Source organism: Balearica regulorum, chromosome 2 (assembly GCF_011004875.1).
Source record: "Balearica regulorum gibbericeps isolate bBalReg1 chromosome 2, bBalReg1.pri, whole genome shotgun sequence".
NCBI classification, from domain to species: Eukaryota; Metazoa; Chordata; class Aves; order Gruiformes; family Gruidae; genus Balearica; species Balearica regulorum.
Genome location: NC_046185.1, coordinates 15,376,582 through 15,396,535, shown reverse-complemented (window position 1 = coordinate 15,396,535; position 19,954 = coordinate 15,376,582). Strand labels below are relative to the sequence as shown.

Sequence of the window (19,954 nt, the reverse complement as noted above, 5' to 3'; positions counted from 1 at the left end):
TCTATATGTACATGATCTTTTAAAACAAATTTCAATGAATGGTGATTATCTTATCTTGCTTTTATCGAGTGCTGTTCATCCAAGCATGCTTTACAAACCAACTGCACAATCGCATACTCATTTGCCCATGAACAAAGGAGTTCACCGTGTCTGTCACTAGACAGCCATCATCTCTGGTGTGACAACATGAGGTGCACGTAAGCGTGCACAACACTTTTAAAACACTTTTTGCACAATAAACGCAAAATATAGACAGGATCTGTGTCTAGGATCTAGACAGGCTATGTGTCTACAATAACTCTAGCTAAAATGTCATGAGAAACATATATATATCACAAAATCTATCAATATCATGACTATATATATAAAATAATCACAAGTGATTATGACTAAATCCCTACATCCCGCAGATCCAGCAACTCATCCATACCACCATGCTGAGATAGCTATTTGCAATGACCTTTAAAGAAAATGACCCCTATTCCCAGAGAGCAGACTGCCTGCAGGACAAGTGTCTAGGATACGAGCTCATGATTGAGTGGCTAATATCTCTACACAACTCCAGTTCACCTGATCTAACATAAAAACGAGACCATGTTTTTTGCCCCATGTTTTGAGATTCTGCTTCCAAAACCTCTGTAGCAGCCTCTAAGAGGTTTTTGGAGAGCTTGATAACATTCTCCATTAAAGCCGAGGCGAAGACACAGCCTTCTGTGCTTCTTACAGCCAAAGCTTAATTGGATCTCTCCAAATGGTCTTTAAAATCTGTGGTAAGGATCTGGATCCATTCTGAAACCACTCTGAGTGGTCTACCAAAGACCAGGACAAAAGTACCACTGAAGGTGACAGCAGCTAATTGTTTAAAATGTCTGTTCCCCATCACACAACATTAGCTACTTACACTCAACCCAAAGTCTACCTACCACGCTTGGTATTTTGGGCTGCTGTACCAACAAAGCTCTTGCAAATGAAAATGTGGCCTAGATTCATCCAACTATTTTTAGACACCTACTGCTGTTACCTATATTGTGTCTGCAGACTGTCTACACAGACAGTGTAGAGACAGTCACCTGCCTCCTGTCCCCAGTCCCAAACCCGATCGCTCTCAGGAGATCCTTACTGCTGGCTACAGTGGGAACACAGAGAAACCTGGGAGGTACCTGCAGGTAGATGGGACCTCAAAATTTGATTTAGTAATGCAGAAGAGCAAAGTTTTTATTGATAGAATAGCTCAGTTGGAAGGGATTTACAATGATCATCTAGTCCAACTGCCTGACCTGTCCAACTGTTAACCTCAGTTAACAAGTGAGAAAACGAGCCGTGAGCTGTCCTGCATCTACAGAGCTAATGGGGGCGGCGGGGGGGGGGGGGGAAGCAACAAAACTATTTTAGTTAACCAAGGCTGAACGCATGAATCTGAATACACATAGGGAACAGATTTTTTGAGTAAGGTGGTGCCATTTTTACATACTGATGAGTAATAGCACACTCTAAAAATGTTTTATGTGATTTGATTGTGAGAGACAGAATTAGTTTGGAAACTTTGCCTTTTGAACACCATGGTAACCACCAGAAAGGTGAGAAACAGTCTCTCTGGGTCATTTCTGTGGAGGTTTCTGATAGTAGCTTGGCTGGTGCTCACTTCTCTGCACGGCAGCAGAATTACTGACTTTGCTGGGAACAGCCAAGACTCCTTGCTTAATACCAAGTTATGATAAATCACGGTTAATTCTAGTGCTGGCTATAAATTGTGTTAAAATCTTTACTTGAGATTTTAAGGACCAAAGGATTTGGAGGACTGGAATGGAAGTTGTGCCCTGTTGACCAGTTTCCCTGTTAATTCCATACAGGTGCATTGATTCTTGGACCTCTCCTTTCTCTAAATAAAAATCTGTGAAGATCTGATACCAGCTATCTGCCAGCTGTTAAATGTCCTTCAGTGACTGCACAGCAAATCACCTCAGTCTATTCTGATTGGCACTAATAGAGCTCTCATTGCCCAGAAGCATATCCATCCTAAATGCATAGTAGCTCCCAATCCTTTTAGTCCCTGGGACTTTACGGTCTTGCCTCCCCACCCCATAGCAGTTGCTTAATGTAAGAAAGGGCCAAAACTTATGCACAGAGATGTGTATATACATACACGATGAATGGGGAATTAGCGACTTCCTTCTCCAGCATCTCTTGGGGACCTAAAGGCATCACCCGTAACTTTGCTGCATCAAGGGTTAACCAGTAGCTCGTTTCTAGTGCCATCAGACACCCTTTCTCCTTGTTACATTTTTGGAAGTCTGTAAACTTTCAGCCTTTTAATATTGAATGTGAAATCAAATTATATAAACAGCCAGTCTCTCACTCCAGTAGAAACATTAAATTCAATTTCAAGGTAGGATATCTAGATTGGGGAAGATCCCATTTGTACCTTTAAATAAAAGGCTTGTTTTTGAGGTTTATTGCCCGAAACAAAGGCCTTTTTAATGCTCCAATATGAGTCACTGATGGCCAAGATGAAAAGGGCAGAACTATGACAAAAATACCTCAGCCCTTCTGAAGATGACATCTGGGCCTATGGAATGAACATTGTCACTCGTATAGACAGTCAAATCTGCCCTGTGGGAATGAATCAGAAAAACACCCCTTATCAACATATATACATCTATCTATCTATCTATCTATCTATCTATCTATCTATCTATCTTTCAGATTTTTGTCTTGTCTCTCTGTGCTGGCACTGATTACTGCATACACCTACATTGTCAGCAGCTCCAAACAAAAATACCTTTCACTATTCCAGCTCCTCCTTTGTGTGTCATGATGCATGCCAGACTTACCCCTAAAAGTCTGCATTTAAGAGTTTCTGGTTTGTGTCTCCTTATTCTGAGTAACACTTATGGGAAACTTGCTCTTTGATTTCAAGGTAAGACCAAAATGGATGCACAGTGATACTTAACCAGGGATGATTTATTTAAAAACATACTGTCATCTCCATAACTAGTCCATGCAAGCCAAACACTTTCAAAAAATACTTCAGTTATTACTAGCGCACCTGAAGCCTACTGCCAATTTTTGTGGGTTTTCTGCCGTGTTTTTTTCTTTTTAAATAATCCTGGCTCAAAACAAAACAAAAACTATCAGAGGCACCCACAGACTGGTGGGGAAAAATGACTTCACTTCTGATTTGCAGAGATGCTCAACTGGGGCACCCTCCTTTAGCTTCAGGAGAAAGGAAGTGAAAAAACCAATCCTGGGTAACTATAAAGGAGAACGAGCATAGATGTATATATATTTAAAAAAAGACTGATGACAACAGAGTTCCATCACGTAAGTTATAACCTAAACACGAGCAAGCAGACAAATTGAGCAGATGTATGCTCTGTGTATACATTAATGTTGGTATTAGACCTCTAAAAAATAGCTTCTCATTATGCACTCCTTAAACAACTGTAAATTTGGTTGGCATCTGCATGCCAATGGAAGGACTGAAGCAGCCAGTGATATGAATTGTTGTTAAACTCTATTTAAAACAATTATATCTTTATGCTAGCTGAAATTTTTTACTGTCCATAATCAGCTTTCAGCTCTCAAATCCAAGTCACCAGGATACAAACATAACTTACATTACACTGTAAGACTGTGGCTATAAAAGAATATTAAGGAGGAACCCTTGCCAAAATAATACTAAATAATTCCTTTCTAGTTAAGATTAAAATTATGGCTAAGAGAGTAGAGGCTTGCTAATTCACTTTAATGATTGGGAGATCCACTGCAAATTACTGAATTTTGCAACTAAGTGAGAAACACATTAAAAAAGCAAGTGTAATTTATCACAAAATGCACTTTGCTCATTTATTTTGACAACTGTTGTTTAAATTATTTATGCCCTTTCATCATGTACTAGTAAATGTACTGTAGTCTGTTTTGTAAAAATAGTCATCAGTGAGTTTAGAGTAACATAACATCCGCTATCACCCTTTGCTTGGAGGTGAGCAGAAAGCAGCATTTTGTGCCTTGCCAATGCAAAACAGGATTTCAGAAAAGGGCTGTGTTGGTGGTTCTTGGGTTTTGGGTTTTTGTTTAAACAATGCTGAACCTACAGCAGCTCCCAACCATTTCAAACATCTTTATGGAAACCTGAGGGAAAAGAGCTGAGTGTTGTTACCTTGAAAGTGGGGACACTTAAATAAGGTGCCTTATTTAAAGGCTTAAAAATGTGGTATTAGGATTCCCTCTCTGGAAACCTCCATCAGTGCGCATGAACAAGGTTCTGAACCTGGACTCAAAGTCAGCAGGAGCTTTGCTTGAACAGGCTGATGAACATTACCGAGTACCTACTGCTTTGAGTTGAGGCATCTTTAGAGGAAAAGAAATTTTGCCCTCTCCCTGTTCCTATTTCAGGTCTATCTGGAGGAACAAAGGAGGAAGCCACACCTTTCTCTCCTGAGCTGCGGTTTGACTTTACAAACTTGGATTGCGGGCACAAAATCGAGGTGAATAAGTGCAAATGAGGAAGGAGGTAAGTTAAAGCAGATTTGGCTCTGGTTGTTCCTGGAATCAAGTTATGTCAAGACTATGAAACAGTCAGGGTGTTGGCTGGAGTTGCATCACAGTCAACCTACGCTGATGAACATCATGTACTCAGGAAACAAGGCAGTTGGGCATCCCATGAGGATTAGCACGGCAGGCTTGCCAGTGCATGTGCTTCCATCCGTTCTATCAAGTATATTGCAACTCTGACGAAGGGGGAAAAAACCACCCCAAAACCCAGCTCCCCACCTCCCCAGTAAAAGATTAGCTATTGTGAAAGATGCCAGACTGACACCCGGAATGAGGGACGTGAGGGGTTTTGGCATCGGTAGCAAAAGCAAGGTACATTACAGGAGATCTTTGGGAGGGAGCTGGAGGACTTCCTGAGACCTCTTTCCTCCATTACATACAGAAATCAGATCAACCGGAGTCTGACCTCACAACTACATTCACCCCACCTAATTTATACCTTAATTAATGATGATTATTAATTACCCTTAATTACTTTAGATCCTTAAATTAATGATGGTGCTTCTAATTAGAAGTGCGGTTATCCTTGGTATTCGGTGCCTCAGCAGATGCTATGGATCCAGGCCCTACAGTATTACCTTCTCATGACCCGGAGTGCTGAAAATCCCTTCCGTGCATAGCTAAAAAAATGGCCTTGAAGATGCTCATTGTGAAATCAAAGTTATTCTCTCCTGAACCTAATAAATCTTTAAAACACGATTGGGGCTTTAAAATTCACCCCCAGCCCATGGGCATGTGGCTCTATGCCTCCACGGCTGAGGGGGAGAGAGCTGACCTCTCCACAGGACAGAAGGAAATTTCAGGCTCCAGGAAAGCAACAGTCTTTATACTTAATTCACAGGGTGTTTTTTTAAAAGCAGCATCATTACACTGTAATTTAGGGGAAGAGGAAAAGTGAGAAAAAAGATTTACTGATAATCTCACCAGTCATGTGCATTAGCTTCCTGTATGCTGACTCACCCTTAGCTGTTTAAACCTGTTTCCTTCACCTTTTTCCTTGTTTTTTGTTGTTGGCTGGTTTTTTGTAATTGCATAAACTTTTCTCTACTTAATATGGTGAGATGCAGGCAAGGACACTCAGGCCTTCATCCTGCTCATTTTTTCCTCCCATTTTCTTCTGCCTCCCTTGATCTACGGAAACTTAACCAGAGAGTTTCCTCTTGGATGTAGCCTGTCTGAAGGGCACCCCCAGGCAGACGAAGCAAGTCTGTACCATGCCCTGCAAGTGTTACAGCTCATCCAGCATGATTTTTTTTGTCTGGAAAGACACTTTCAGATAAACAGGTTTCCAAGCAGGACACTTAAATTTAATAGCACGGCGTCCCCACAGCCGGAGGATGGCTGCAGGAAAGCCTGGGGTACAAGCCAGTTGGATTTCCACGTCAAATCAAGAGCAGCCTCATGAATGTGCTGGTCAGATGTGACACATTTCTGTGCCATTTACAGCAAAAAACGCAAACGGTTAATCCTTCCCCTGCCTCTTCCTCCACTCTTTTCAGATGTGCAATATGCAATACTCAAATGCAATTCAGTGAATACTTTGTAGATAACTTACACATCTTTTGGATGGGGTGAGACAGCTGTGGATGTCTTGGCGCTATTTTCTTCCCCAGGTTGGACTCCTCCTGTAGGAGCAGGAGGACCTGCACAGAGACTGAGTCCTCTCAAAACAGGGCTGAAGTCAGGGCTGTTACTAGTGGGAGCGTTTGGACCACACTACCAGAGTAGTCTTGGGCCATGGACTGATGTTTTCCTCCAGATTTAGCTGGAAACTCCAAAACACGAGCAGTTTTTCAGCCTGCATTGGTTTTTAGCCTCCCCAGAAACATCCATCCTCTAAAGGCGTGGGTCCCGTACGATGCCTGGAAGCCTGCTGACCACAGTTGGTCTTGTCTTAGTTACCTCTCACCAGCCCCTCACAACAACCCCGGGCTCCCGGAGGCTGCAGCCACTTTCCAAATCCCCACTTCGAACAATAGAACGACCACAGGGACATTTCTGGAGTGCGTGTGTGTGCGTGGAGGGGGTACTGCTCTTTTAACTCCCAGCTGGATCTCATTAAGATCAGGGTAAGATCACAGTATAGCATCTCTAAGATAGCCCAGGAGAAAAAACAAAAATGCCATCAACTACCATTAGCTAACCCGGGATTGTAGTGGTTGTTTTGTGCACATAACGCAGCAAATTATTAAACACACTTCAACGATAAATAATAGCAAACTCAAAGAAGCAAATCTTCTTAAGGTCTGCAAAACTCAATCTTAAAATTTTAGGTGCAGTTCTCTAGTTAAATTACAAAGCACTAAACCTAAAATTAACTTGCTCTGGGCAATCTTAAAATAGTAGATTGCTGGATCTAAGCTTATGGGTGTTCTCAGTTAACTGCTTCTGAAGAAATATAAAAGTGGTTTATTACATCTATAATTACAGCAAAACTTTGCCCTGTACTTTTCTCTCCTGGCTGGAGGAGATGAGTTTGGATGTATGATGTGAAACCCAACACTGAATATCAAAAGAAGAGGTATCCTAACCCTGTCGGAGTTATCAAAGCTCTTGAGATAAACCTGATACAGCCTTATGCAGGATCGTGCAGGTTTGTCTCTTCTTCTGCAAGACCAATTATAGGTGCGTACAAACACACACACATATGCACATATATATATATGCGCTTATATGTACACACACGATTACATATAAACAGATAAATAACCCTGCAGAAAAGGAACTTTCAGGGCATGTTTAAAAGTACATGCTTTTGCACACACACAATTACTTTTCAAAGTATTCTCTTTTTTCTATATTTCTACGCTCATTTTGTCTATCAATAGTTTTATTTTTGTATAAAGTTTGAGAGCCTGATCTTGACGATAAAATATACTGCCAGAGATCACAGAATATTGACAATATTGTCAGTCTCTGCAGAAGACAAGACTCAGACTCCCCTCCACAAAACCAAAAGACTGGGTGAAAAATCAATATGAGAGATTGATCTGCTTTCTGATTTTTCAGTTGTTAGAGTCACACTTCCAAGCTGTTCTCTCCAGACCATGAAGGGGCAGAAACTTCTTTTTTTATTGCTTAATGAAAGTTGAAAACTCATAATTTCACATGACTTCAGAAGCAGTAGCTCGTAGAGAAATACCAAATATTGTCACAGTCATGACAAACCATACGATTGGCCACAGTTTTAAGATTTTGAGGGTTGAAAGGCGACCTTTGGCAGCAAGTCATGCAGATAGACTTCTAAGCAAGGCATAAAAAATCTGGAGAACCATTCTTCTATAAGAAAAAAGACAGAATATTGCTATTCTATAATGAACTCCAATACAGCTTAGATATTTTGTAAACTTCTCTGCAGGGATTGCAGCAATCACAATTTATTTTTAAATTCACCTGCTTTAACCCAGTACATGTAGAAATATTTTCAGGTAGAAGATTTCTCTTGGAAGAAGTGATGCATCTGATACCCTGGCTCTTCCATGGAATCAGATATAGTTCCTGTTTCTTGATTGCATTTGCTACTGTATCGCAACATTTTATGATTAAGTCAGTAAACTTAACAATATTTAAACTGCTGCTCTGATTAGAGAGCTTAAAATATGTGGAGAGTAGTGGGGTTACTTTCAAAAGCACTTGGCTTAATTTTCCTTCCACTGTATTAAATGAAAATGTAAAAAATGAAAAAAAAAAAAAAATTAAAAGTATCACAGCAATACTGGGTATTTAGACCTAAAAAAATCCAAACCCTCCCATACTTCCATTTGCCCCCTGCAGCTTTTTCTACTGTTTTCCAGCCTACTGCTTTTCTTGAACTTTTTCAAATTTCCTCCTATAAACTGACAATTTGTACAAAAGATTGGCAATATGAGATTAGAAAAAGCCAATCTCACAATTATGCAACTCAAAATCTACTAAAAATTTCAATACTTTTCAAAGTTAGCAGACACTTCTCTTAACAGAAGAGACTTTTATAGTCAATACTGATGACCGGGCAGTTCTGGAAAAGTACCAGGTTTCTCTTACAGACTATTTTAATATAAAAAGCAAATCTTGAAATATTAAACAGAAAGTAAAACAATAACAAGCGAGACATGTAAAGACTCCTCTTTCAAACTCTCATCTAGAGAATGAGTCATATGCTCGTTTACAGCTAAGCTTGGATTAAATTGCTAGCAGTGAATCTGAAAGCGGAAAAATAAAAACAGAACTACTATCCAAAGATGAACTTTCCATGTCAGAGAAAAACCAAAAGGATTTCAGTAGAGATTTCCCAGTGTTTGCTCTGCTAAGCAAATTGAATTAAGAAAAGAAAATGATGAAATTTTAGAAAACATGAAAAAATCTAATTATTAAAAATTCTTTGCTAAAACCTATTCTGTGATGACACAAAGGCCCTCTGTTCCCTGCAATGCGCCAGCTGCTTTTCATTATTTCACATGCAAAAAAAATGCATTCAATCACCTGCTCTACAAACTGCAATTTAGGGGAAGTAAACGTCTGAAAAGCTTTCAATACAGAAGTTCAAACCTATTCAGTACTCTGCAGCCTGTGCTAAGTCTGGCCAACAAGACCCAGCGATGTCTGAATCATATTAATCTCAACCTAAGATAAATCTAAATTATCCCCTGCTTTTCAGCAAACGGAAATGAACTTCATCAAAATGTATTCTAAAAACCATAGGATTTCAATACTTAAAGAAAATACACAGTTGCTTTTGCCTAGGGATTATTTAACTCATTTAATCAAAACCTTGCAGGATAAGAAGAGCTTGATCCAAGTATGAGGTTGCACATTTGCACAAGAATATACTTTTTATAGTATCAAGTTCTTTTGCCTTTCCTTGTTATCCTTTGACCAAATGACGCTGGGCAGCATCTTACAGGCACTGCAGGTGAGGTGGCAGCCCATTTGCCAAACCCACCTGCACAAACTGCTCCCAGGGTTTCTTGTTTTCACCAGACGGTGTTAAGGTGGTGGGCACCAAACCTGTCTATTTCTGTGCTGATTCTTTCTGAAAGATCTGCTGACAGCAACACATGAAAAGCAGAGCTGTGAAGACGTGCCTCCTGCGCATGAACTTGGTTTTTCACAGTGTCAGTCAATCGGCTGGGAAAGACAGCCATCCCTGTACGCTGCCTGTCTTCTTCCCCAGACCTTTCCAAAGAGCTAAAAACAAGTCCCAACTCCAGCCAACATTTTTTTGAAGATACATTATCATGACAAGAAATCTTGATTCTTTGGGCTTTGTGTTACAATTTAAAACAATATACAGAAACAGTGGTCCTAGGACAATCAACAGTGCATCTATTTTTTCATTTACGGTAGTCTCAATACATAAAGATTTATCATGGATTTTGTTTAAAGGAGACCCAGCAGATATCACAATCGGCTTGTTAACACTGTGATGGACTTGGTAATTTTGGGGGTTTGTAAACAGAAGGTGACCTAAGAAAGAAATCTGCTATTAACTGAAATTACTTGGAACAGGCAAGAGTAAACACTTTGATGCACCATGTTCCTCCATCATCCTAGGCTAACTTTGAGCTAAGAAGAAGGCTTACTGGGACTGTGAGTGATCTGGAGCCATTTTATCATGAGACCTTCCTTAAGTAACAGGCATTCCTTATTTTCGCTTTCGGATGACAAACTACTGAGTGCATTTGGACAGTCTGCAAAAGGGACGCTTTTAGCCCTGCCAAACAGTTTTCTTGGAGAGCAGATATTCTCAGGAAAACGTTTGGCCCTACTATTATCTAACATCAATATTTAAATCTTTAATAGCATACAATGTCTAAGTATCTTAATATCTTTAACAATAACGATCTTAAATCTTGAGCAGATGCTTATTCATAACCCTTTTGACTTCTTTTCTCTTTTTTTTTCGTCTTCTCCTCTACATTGCAATTCGATTCATCCGTTTTCAAACTTCAGTTAAGCTGAAAAGACACAAAGAAAAACTTGCCTGCACTTGCTCGATACTATTTCACAGCTAAGGTTAAGAACAATGAGAGGTCTTTCAATGTATGCACAACACTTTCGCTTGGACTGAACATGTCAGACTGCCTTCAAGCGCTGGCTGTGAATGCCAGGAAAGCTGGATTGTTGAGATTGCAGTTTTTGGAAAAGCTGCACTACATTTGGGCTTATCTGGGTATGAACATGTATCAGCCAAAAAGTGTTCTTTAAGCTTGTTGAAAGAAAAAGCTTGCAGAAAAAGGAGGCAAAAATTAGGTACCCAACCACATTATTTTTGCATCTAGAAATGATCCAACATTAGCAACGATGGATCACTCCCACTTTCCATCTCTTGGAATGGCACCCCCCAGACTTCCAGCACTTGCAGGCTTAAGCTTCTTAATCAGAAACTCACATCTGGTTGTGGGAGCCAGACGCTAGCAGTTCAGCAAACTAGTTCCTGGTCTGCCAGTCTAGAGAATGACAAGGTTTAACCATACCATGGGGAACAAGTGGATCCGTTAATTTTACTTAACATTCGATGTACTCGGTCCACTTCTCCTTAGGAAACAAACTTGAGCTTCGGTGAATCTCACAACCTGTTGTTTCAATGTGGTTGCTCTCATGAACTTCACCAAAGGAAAGCACAAAGTCCTGCCTCTGGGCAGAAACAACCCCAGGCACCAGTACACACCTCGGCCAAACATCTGCAAAGCAGCTTTGCAGAAAAGGCCCTGGGGGTCCTGACGAGGGGAGGCAGAGAAGATGGAGCCAGGCTCTTTTAAGCAGTGCCCAGTGACAGGTCAAGAGGCAATAGACATTAATTTGACATACAGGAAATTCCATTTAAAAATAAGAAGGGACTTTTTTTACTGGTGGTCAAACACTGGAACAAGTTGCCTGAAGTGGTTATGGAGTCTGTATGCTTGGAGATACTCAAAACCTGACTGGGTATGGCCCTGAGCACTCTGCTCTAGAGAACCCTGCTTTGAGCAGAGGGCTTGGACTAGACAATCTCATGAGGTCCCTTCCCACCTCAGCTGTTCACTTCTGTGATTGCTTCTTCCAGCAATGGCAATTAACTTAAGATTTGTAATGTACTTTACTTGAGAGCCTCTCATTTTCTAAGTAAAACAGTGTAATACATTAGGAATAAAGCAGAAATGCGCTGAATGTTAACTCAACTCATCATGTACCCTGTTGTGCTGATGGTTGGAGAGTTTCCTCAAATCTTTATTCTTTACATATCATCCTTCAACGTCATGATCTAGGGTGTGTAGCCATCCAGTTCAGCATCTTGTCCTCAGTCTACAGATTTGAAACCATTTAGCAGCCTCCTCAGAAAAACTTCAGAAATAAAACTTATGGACCCTATGAGACCCATAGGAGGCTTAGGATGAGATCTGATGGTCTGAGAGAAAAGATGGCCAAAAGTCAGCAGGTGAATGTGGAATACAGTGACCAGAACTACAGCCCAGACCCAGGCCCTGCAAAAGATATGCTTACAAATTTGTCTTAGCCATTATCATACAGAGATACTGGCAAATATTATAGTTAAATGCTTTTTTTTTCATGTGTGTATGTAGCTCCTCACACTTCTGCAGCATTATTCCTATGCACTCCAGGACCACTAAGTTTTGAAACAGTCTGCAATTGTGAAAAATCAATGAAAGCCCACCATGACCAGTGCATTTAAACATCTTTTCATCTATAGTAGAACTGTGCTTCGGCTTAAATTCTGAGTGAACGCTCAATAAACGATGGTTTTTTTTAACTGTGGTCTATTAATATTCAGGAAAAAGCATTTTTCATTTATAAATGCTCTTTTCTAATTCATTTGCTTTGAACAGTGAGCAAGCCATTCTGTACTTTTTAATGTCAACTCTCAAAACCACAGATTTTTAAAACAACACTGAAAAAACCTTTATAATTAAGTCCATCCCAAACTTAACTCATATTTAGAAATTTGCTTTTATGTGAAAGCATACTTAAACAGCAAATGGATTAAATTCCTACTATTCAAATATCAGCTGAAAAACTAACTCTAAAAAAGTAACCTTAGTCCTAGTATTTGTGGTTAAAATAAAAACTTTTACTCTACAAGTTAATGAATGTAGCTGAACAGCTGCTACAGCCACTGCTGGAGGAAAAGCAACAATTTAATAAAGAGTAAAGTGATAATTATCCAGCATCCTGATTCATTTTAAGATATGGCATCTTCAAGCAACAGAACACACATACTGCCTTTAATTGATAACTGAAAAAATTTCCTTGGGCTAACTAAATATCTAGTTGACTGAATTTTCATTAAAAAAAAATTTGTGATATGATCCCCTGGGGAGAATGTTCTTCAATTATAAACACCCATGTTTCATTTTATGTTCTCCTCTCATACTTCTTGAGAAGCCCACATTAAGCTTATCCATAAATCTCTTCAGAAGCAGACAATATTTACTACCATTCATAATTCTTCTAGATCAAGAATAAATAAGAAGGCATTCTCTGCATCTGGACAGCATCACATGCTATGTATTTCCAGCACTACTAAAGCACAAATCTACCCTCAACAATTTTCTTCCACAAATGGTATCGGCCAGATTTCATATACTCCTCCACAGTGAACATAGTTGTTCTTCACCTTCTGAAAAGCTGGTAGAGGGAATGCTCTCAGGGGGTGACCTCCTGTTACACTGCTGGCACAGGGAAGAGAAAGATGGGCCAGGTTGAGGAGATTTATGGCAAATTAGGGTCATTGTTCTTGTTCTGGCCTCATCGTTCAGGATTTCTTCCCAGGTGTAGAGGGAATGTAGCAAAGGCAGAGGAACTAAGCTGAATGATCTCTCCCAGTCTAGTATTACCCATGTGTGCTGCTCTGTCAGTCCTTTCCACTGCTGCCTCACTTCTTAAATTCCTGTTCAGCTCTGCAGCTCTCTTAGTGACAGTATTTGGTCTCAGCTCTATCAATGCAGACCTATAGATTTGCATCTAGATTACTAGATCCTGCTGATCTATTAATCCATATGCTGTCAACACTGAAATTTATCCTTTAATCTCTGACCACATCACACATTTTCTGCCTGCCACTTGCTCCTCTTCCACTCTTGCTGCCCAGCAATTCCCTACTGCACTCAAAATGTTGCTGTGGAGGCCATCATCTTCATATGCCTCTGACAGCTCTGACCTTGTGTGTTGGTTTTGCGTGGCAAGGTTTTGGTAGCGGGGGGCTACAGGGGTGGCTTCTGTGAGAAGCTGCTAGAAGCTTCCCCTGTGCTGACAGAGCCAATGCCAGCCGGCTCCTAGACGGACCCGCCGCTGGCCAAGGCCAAGCCAATCAGCGCCTCTGTGATAACATATTTAAGAAAGAGAAAAACAGTTAGAGAGCGCTTTTGCAGCCAGAGAGAGGAGTGAGAAGATGTAAGAACATCTGCAGACACCAAGGTCAGTGCAGAAGGAGGGGGAGGAGGTGCTCCAGGCGCCGGAGCAAGATTCCCCTGCAGCCCATGGTGAAGACCATGGTGAAGCAGGCTGTCCCCCTGCAGCCCATGGAGGAAGGATGAGGGGGTGTAGCGATTCCACCTGCAGCCCATGGAGGACCCCATGCCAGAGCAGGTGGAGGCACCCAAAGGAGGTTGTGGCCCCGTGGGAAGCCCGCGCTGGAGCAAGCTCCTGGCAGGACCTGTGGATCCGTGGAGAGAGGAGCCCACGCCAGAGCAGGTTTGCTGACAGGACTTGTGACCCCGTGGGGGACCCACGCTGGAGCAGTTTGCTCCTGAAGGTCTGCACCCCGTGGAGGAGACTCACATTGGAGAAGGCCGTGAAGGGCTGTCTCCCGTGAGAGGGACCCCACGCTGGAGCGGGGGAACAATGAGTCCTCCCCCTGAGGATGAAGAAGCGGCAGAAACACCGCATGATGAACTGACCGTAACCCCCACTCCCCGTCCCCCTGTGCCGCTGGGGGGGGCGGAGGTTGAAGCCGGGAGTGAAGTTGAGCCCGGGAAGATGGGAGGAGTGGGGGGGAGGTGTTTTAAGATTTGGTTTTATTTCTCATTCCTCTACTCTGTTTTGCTTAGTAATAAATAAGATGAATTCCCTCTCTAAGTTCAGTCTGTTTTGCTCGTGATGATAATTAGAGAATGATCTCTCCCTGTCCTTATCTCAACCCGTAAGTTTTTTTTTCATTGTACCTTTTCTCCCCTGTCTAATGAAAGAGGGGAGTGATAGAGCGGCTCTGGTGGGCACCTGGCCCTCAGCCAGGGTCAACCCACCACACCTTGTACCCTTGGCATCTCATCCCATCTCTGACTTTCTCGTATGGAGATGTCCGTTTGACCTGTGAAATTTGCCTAGAGGAGATCAGTCAACTTAGACACACTCCGTTTATCCTGGTTTCCTTGTTCCCCAGCAAGAGACTTATGGTCTGAATGGAGAGAGCTCCTACAATTACACAACTTCAGGTCTTTTTTTAGCATTAGCCATAACACCTATTGATCATCACTGTTTGGTAACAGCTAGGCAGATGGTAACTGCGGTTTCTCTGGCTGCTGCTTCTGAGTAGGTCCCTGCGTGTAGCAACTCCATGCCCAGGGCACCACTCTCCTTTCCCCAGCCCTCATTCACCTGATTCCATTCAGGCTGCAGACTCTCTTCAGCTGCCATTTACTACTGATTTGTCCGTCGTTGAAGCTGGGAGCCCCTGCTCTGATGCTGCGAATGCCTGTGTGGGGGGCTAAACGCTACTGGAGAAGGGAAAGGACAGCTGATAGGTATGTGACACTTGTGCACTGTGGGGAGAGCTGCAGGTAGTGGAAAAAGACACAATATGGACCAGTTCAGAAGAGGGACAAGAAATGGGAAGGTGAAAAAAGCAAAGCAGGAAGCAAATCTACTGCTGTCCCATATGATAACAAAATTTTTGCTGATTTGTTTCTGTAACAAATTTGAACAATGGACTTTGGGAGCAAAGCCAAGCATTTAGTTCATAATACCCTCTGTGTCATTCTATGTCTGAGGTGAACTATATTACCATGGCTCAGTTTATACTGTAGGGCAGGAACATGCCATAAAATGTGCCTGACCCACAATTACCCTGTGTTCAGTTTTGGGCCCCTCACTACAAGAAACATATTGAGGTGCTGGGAGCGTGTCCAGAGAAGGCCAACGGAGCTGGTGACGGATCTAGAGAACCAGACCCTTATGAGGAGCATCTGAGGGAACTGGGGTTGTTTAGCCTGGAGAAAAGGAGGCTGAGGGGAGACCTGATCACTCTCTACAACTACCTGAAAGGAGGTTGTAGCCAGGTGGGGGTCGGTGTCTTCTCCCAAGTAACAAGTGAGAGGACAAGAGGAAATGGCCTCAAGTTGCTGCAGGGGAGGTTTAGATTGGATATTAGGAAAAATTTCTTCACCAGAGGGGTTGTCAAGCATTGGAACAGGCTGCCCAGGGAAGTGGTTGAGTCACCATTGAGTATTTAAAAGATGTGTAGATGTGGTGCTTAGGGACATGGCTTAGTGGTCCACTTGATAACGTTAACAGTTGGATTTGATGATCTTATGGGTCTTTTCCAACCTAAATGATTCTATGATTATTCTCCTCTGATGGCCCACCCAAGGGGCCCACTGGAGGATCCTGTGATGCTCTTCTACTTGGGCTTTCTCTGTATGCAAACTGTGTTAGGGTTTACTGAGAGGAGGGAACATGTGGGTCTTGCACCACCATGGAGCTGAGAAGCAGCCAGACCTAGGTGCTGGGATGCAGTTCAGGATTGACGGTATGGATGCAGAATGGACACAACCAACATTATTAGTGGACAGAGAGGTTCATATCAATGGATCATAGAATCATAGAATGGTTTGGGTTGGAAGGGACCTCAAAGATCATCTAGTTCCAACCCCCCTGCCATGGGTAGGGACACCCTCCACTAGAACAGGTTGCCCAAAGCCCCATCCAACCTGGCCTTGAACACTTCCAGAGATGGGGCATCCACAACTTCTCTGGGCAACCTGCTCCAGTGCCTCACCACCCTCATCATGAAATATCACATAGCAGTAAAGTAAGCAAAATGGTAATTGATAGACAACCCCTGTCTATTCCATGCTGCTTATGGAGATTTTAGATGTGTGTTTGGGGATAGACTTGATTAAAAAAATCAGCCAAAATAAACCCACTAATATTTGCAAATCATATATCCAAACGATAAAACCATTTAAAATCTAACAGTAGTCTTTGTTCTTCACATACACTTTGATATTCAGATGCTTTAATCTCTGTTATGAAGCCTCCTAGGACATCCCCTTACAGATTTAATTTCAATACCATAAGCATAGTTATTTACTAAATGTTTTCAGGCCATCATTCAGTCCCCTTAGGATAGGTTTCATCTAGCCAACAGCAGATGTCTACATAGCAGACAGCCAAGAGGTCGACAGCTACCCTCCTTTCTTCCACAATGAAGAGCAATGGACATTTCTGGTGTGCAGCTCATCTCATCTGGAGGTAGACATTTAAATTAGGCAAGATGTAGGTCACATCATTAGGTCTACAGTTAGGAAACAAGAGCCCAAACTTACTCTTCATGGGATCCAAGCTCAAACATCCTTCCCTGTCCTTTGGCCAAATATTCCCTATTGGGTAGGAGCCTCAGAAACCATCTACTAGGAAATACAGCGTATGCAGGAAGAATTTAGGGTGTCTCAGTCTGGGCTTTTTAAGTGTAACACATCACTAACCATGTAACACAAAAACTATAATAAAACACAATCTCTTCAGCAAATTTTTGTCAGAAATGTAGTGGCATTATTGCAAACATTATAGTCACTGATGCTTGTAATAGAAAAAAATAGTTATTTTTAACAAGATCCTGGAACTACCAAATACCCTCCTGTCATCCATTTTGCATCAACCAACTGCAGAGACGTGATTGAGAAAAAAAAAGCGACAAACTTATGTCTCTGGAATACAAGAGCAGATCCTTTGAGACACTTAAAATGTCCTTCACACGACAGCAGTAGCTGCCACCCAGACCTGCTTGTTCAGCCACCCTGCCCCACGGCAGCTCGTACTCGGAGCCACGGGGTGTCACAGCAAGTCTGCTGTCGGCACAGGGGAGCGCGGGGCTGCCTGTCCTCACCCTCCCTGCTCCAACAGGATCGATCACGGTCAGGTCATGCTGCGTATCCCTTCTTGAAAGGTTTTTCTGAGTGTTGGGAAGGAAGCTCTTAGTTCTGGACATTGCCATTAATTTATATGCTGTAGGTGACTATTTTTATTATTAATCTTCTGCACCTGTGCCCAGCATGTTGGATGGGTGAATTTTAAATAAATTAAATTTTGCACACTCACTCCCTTTGTGATTTTATTATGCAAATAATGCTCATCTTTTCACCTCTGAAACCATTCACATACCACAATTTCAAAGTCAGACTAATTTATAAAAATGCTGAGAAAGGCAGATCTTTTTTAAGGGCTCGAAACAGTAAAAACTGATTTCTGTTCCTTTGAAATCCAGAGGGTAAATGGGAGAGCCCGTTGTTTTCACATTTTTTTTTTTTATTTTTTGGAAAATAGAAGTTTAATTGTAAATTTTATCGGTGCTTATACTCTGTTGTCTCCAGATTTCTGCAGGTCATCTTAAATACTGCCTGTTCAACTGGCTGTGGGTATATTATAATTTTCTGTGACACCGACTGCAACTCTGAAAGCAAACGCCACAATCATTTCTTGAGGTGGCTGGGGATGGATGAATTCCCAGAGTAAGGGGGGACAGGTGGGGAAGCAGGAGAGGCAGGACAATGTGGAGGACAACGAGAGGAAGCGCTGGCAGCTTTTGGAGCATTCAGATTGCTCTCCGGAGGCTTCCCCAGAAATCAGTGGAGTTCACAGCAGGATGTATTGAAAAGATATCGAGCACATAATCCTCAGCTCCTTCACAAACGCTGATCTGCAGCTGGGTCACATCAGCTGCTGCAGAGCAGGAGCAGTAGTAACAGATGGTATCAATACAGAAATATGTTGGTTTTGTTAAGCCTCAGGTTTTGCAGAGGCAGACCCAGGCTGGTCCCACACATCACGCTCATTTTTGACTCTCTGTGAGCCTTGGGTGGAGATGGACTCCCCTGACCACCCATTTTATCCACCGGTTCAAACAGTTTCATCAACATTTGGGGCCATATTGCCTAACTGCGGGCATTTGTTAAAGGCTTTCAATGTATGCGTACTGATTATTTATCACTTGGACCAAGGGTGAATCGTTCTTGGCTAGAAAATTATGAATACTGCTCAGTGCTTTCTTGACCTTAGTCTCAAAGATTAAGTTAGTCAGCTGTCGTGGTGGACTGAATACAGTCCTGCTCTACTGGAGTTGGTCCAGTTCCAACTCTAGAAACTCTTGGAGGACATTTTTCTACTTTATTGGTTCCACGTACTTTTCCCTTTGAGCTGCTCTTTTCAGCCTAACTAGGAAAGCCAGTAATCAACATTTCTGGTTAGAAGTCCTTTCTTCTTTATTGTCTTCAGTTAATACTTTATCTTATTTTCTTTAATGAGTGCCCTGTCACCTCTGTATTATGCAAGATTTCTTTGGTGCATCCAAACCAACCAGTAACTACCAACCCCAAAGACACCCACTCTAATGATGAAGCCAACAGATCAGATATAGAGAAATAATTCAAAGGAATCATTAGCAATCTTAGCTTGCACAAGAAAAAAAAAGAAACACAATAAAAAGTGTACTTATTTGATCTGTTCACATTTAGCATCAATTATAGAGATAGTGTGAAGTAGACAGATCTCAAATTTTAATTACCTTGAAATTTGCATAGTGGTTTACTAAATGCCTTTTTGTTTAAGTCTGTTTAATACAGTATTTAATTAAACCTCATTCTAGGTCAAAGTAATTTAATTAAAAAAACCTTAATGCCTGTAGGTCCTACATAAACAGCAATGAGCACACCTTGTGCTTGGAGATCACATGATCAGTAGCAAAGTTGCTTCCTTGCTCAGGGACAAGCTGATTACTTAAAAACCTCTATTACTGGAAATGGGGAAACAGGGAAATGCTTCGCAATTGGTAAATCCCAACACAAAATAGAGTCGTCCCACAGGAAAGTGCTTCTGTAGGGGGTGTTGTGCTCTAAGTGGGATCCTGCATGGCAAGCCCAGTACGCATCCTTCTCTGAATGGGAACAGAAGGAGTGAGGGGGATACGGTATTTTAAGTTACACTCCAAAGGATTTTACTATAAAACACTGAAAAAAACCAACACACACACATTCCTCTTCTGCTAGGATATACCTAACACAAAACTGGCAGCTTTAGGATATCTTTAGGTACTCATACGTAGCCCAAAGCATGTCAGATTTAAAGCTCAACAATCCAGTCATCAGTTTAAAATGTGACAGTACAAACAGTGCTCCGCCAAGGACCTGGGCAATCTTGCACAAATTAAAAA

General features: G+C 41.8%; 1 protein-coding gene across 4 annotated transcripts in view; it reads right to left on the bottom strand.

The window, feature by feature from the left end:
- The window catches only part of SAMD12 (sterile alpha motif domain containing 12), a 172,683-nt gene that overhangs the window by 17,174 nt on the left and 135,555 nt on the right, over positions 1-19,954 (bottom strand). The window lies entirely within an intron of this gene.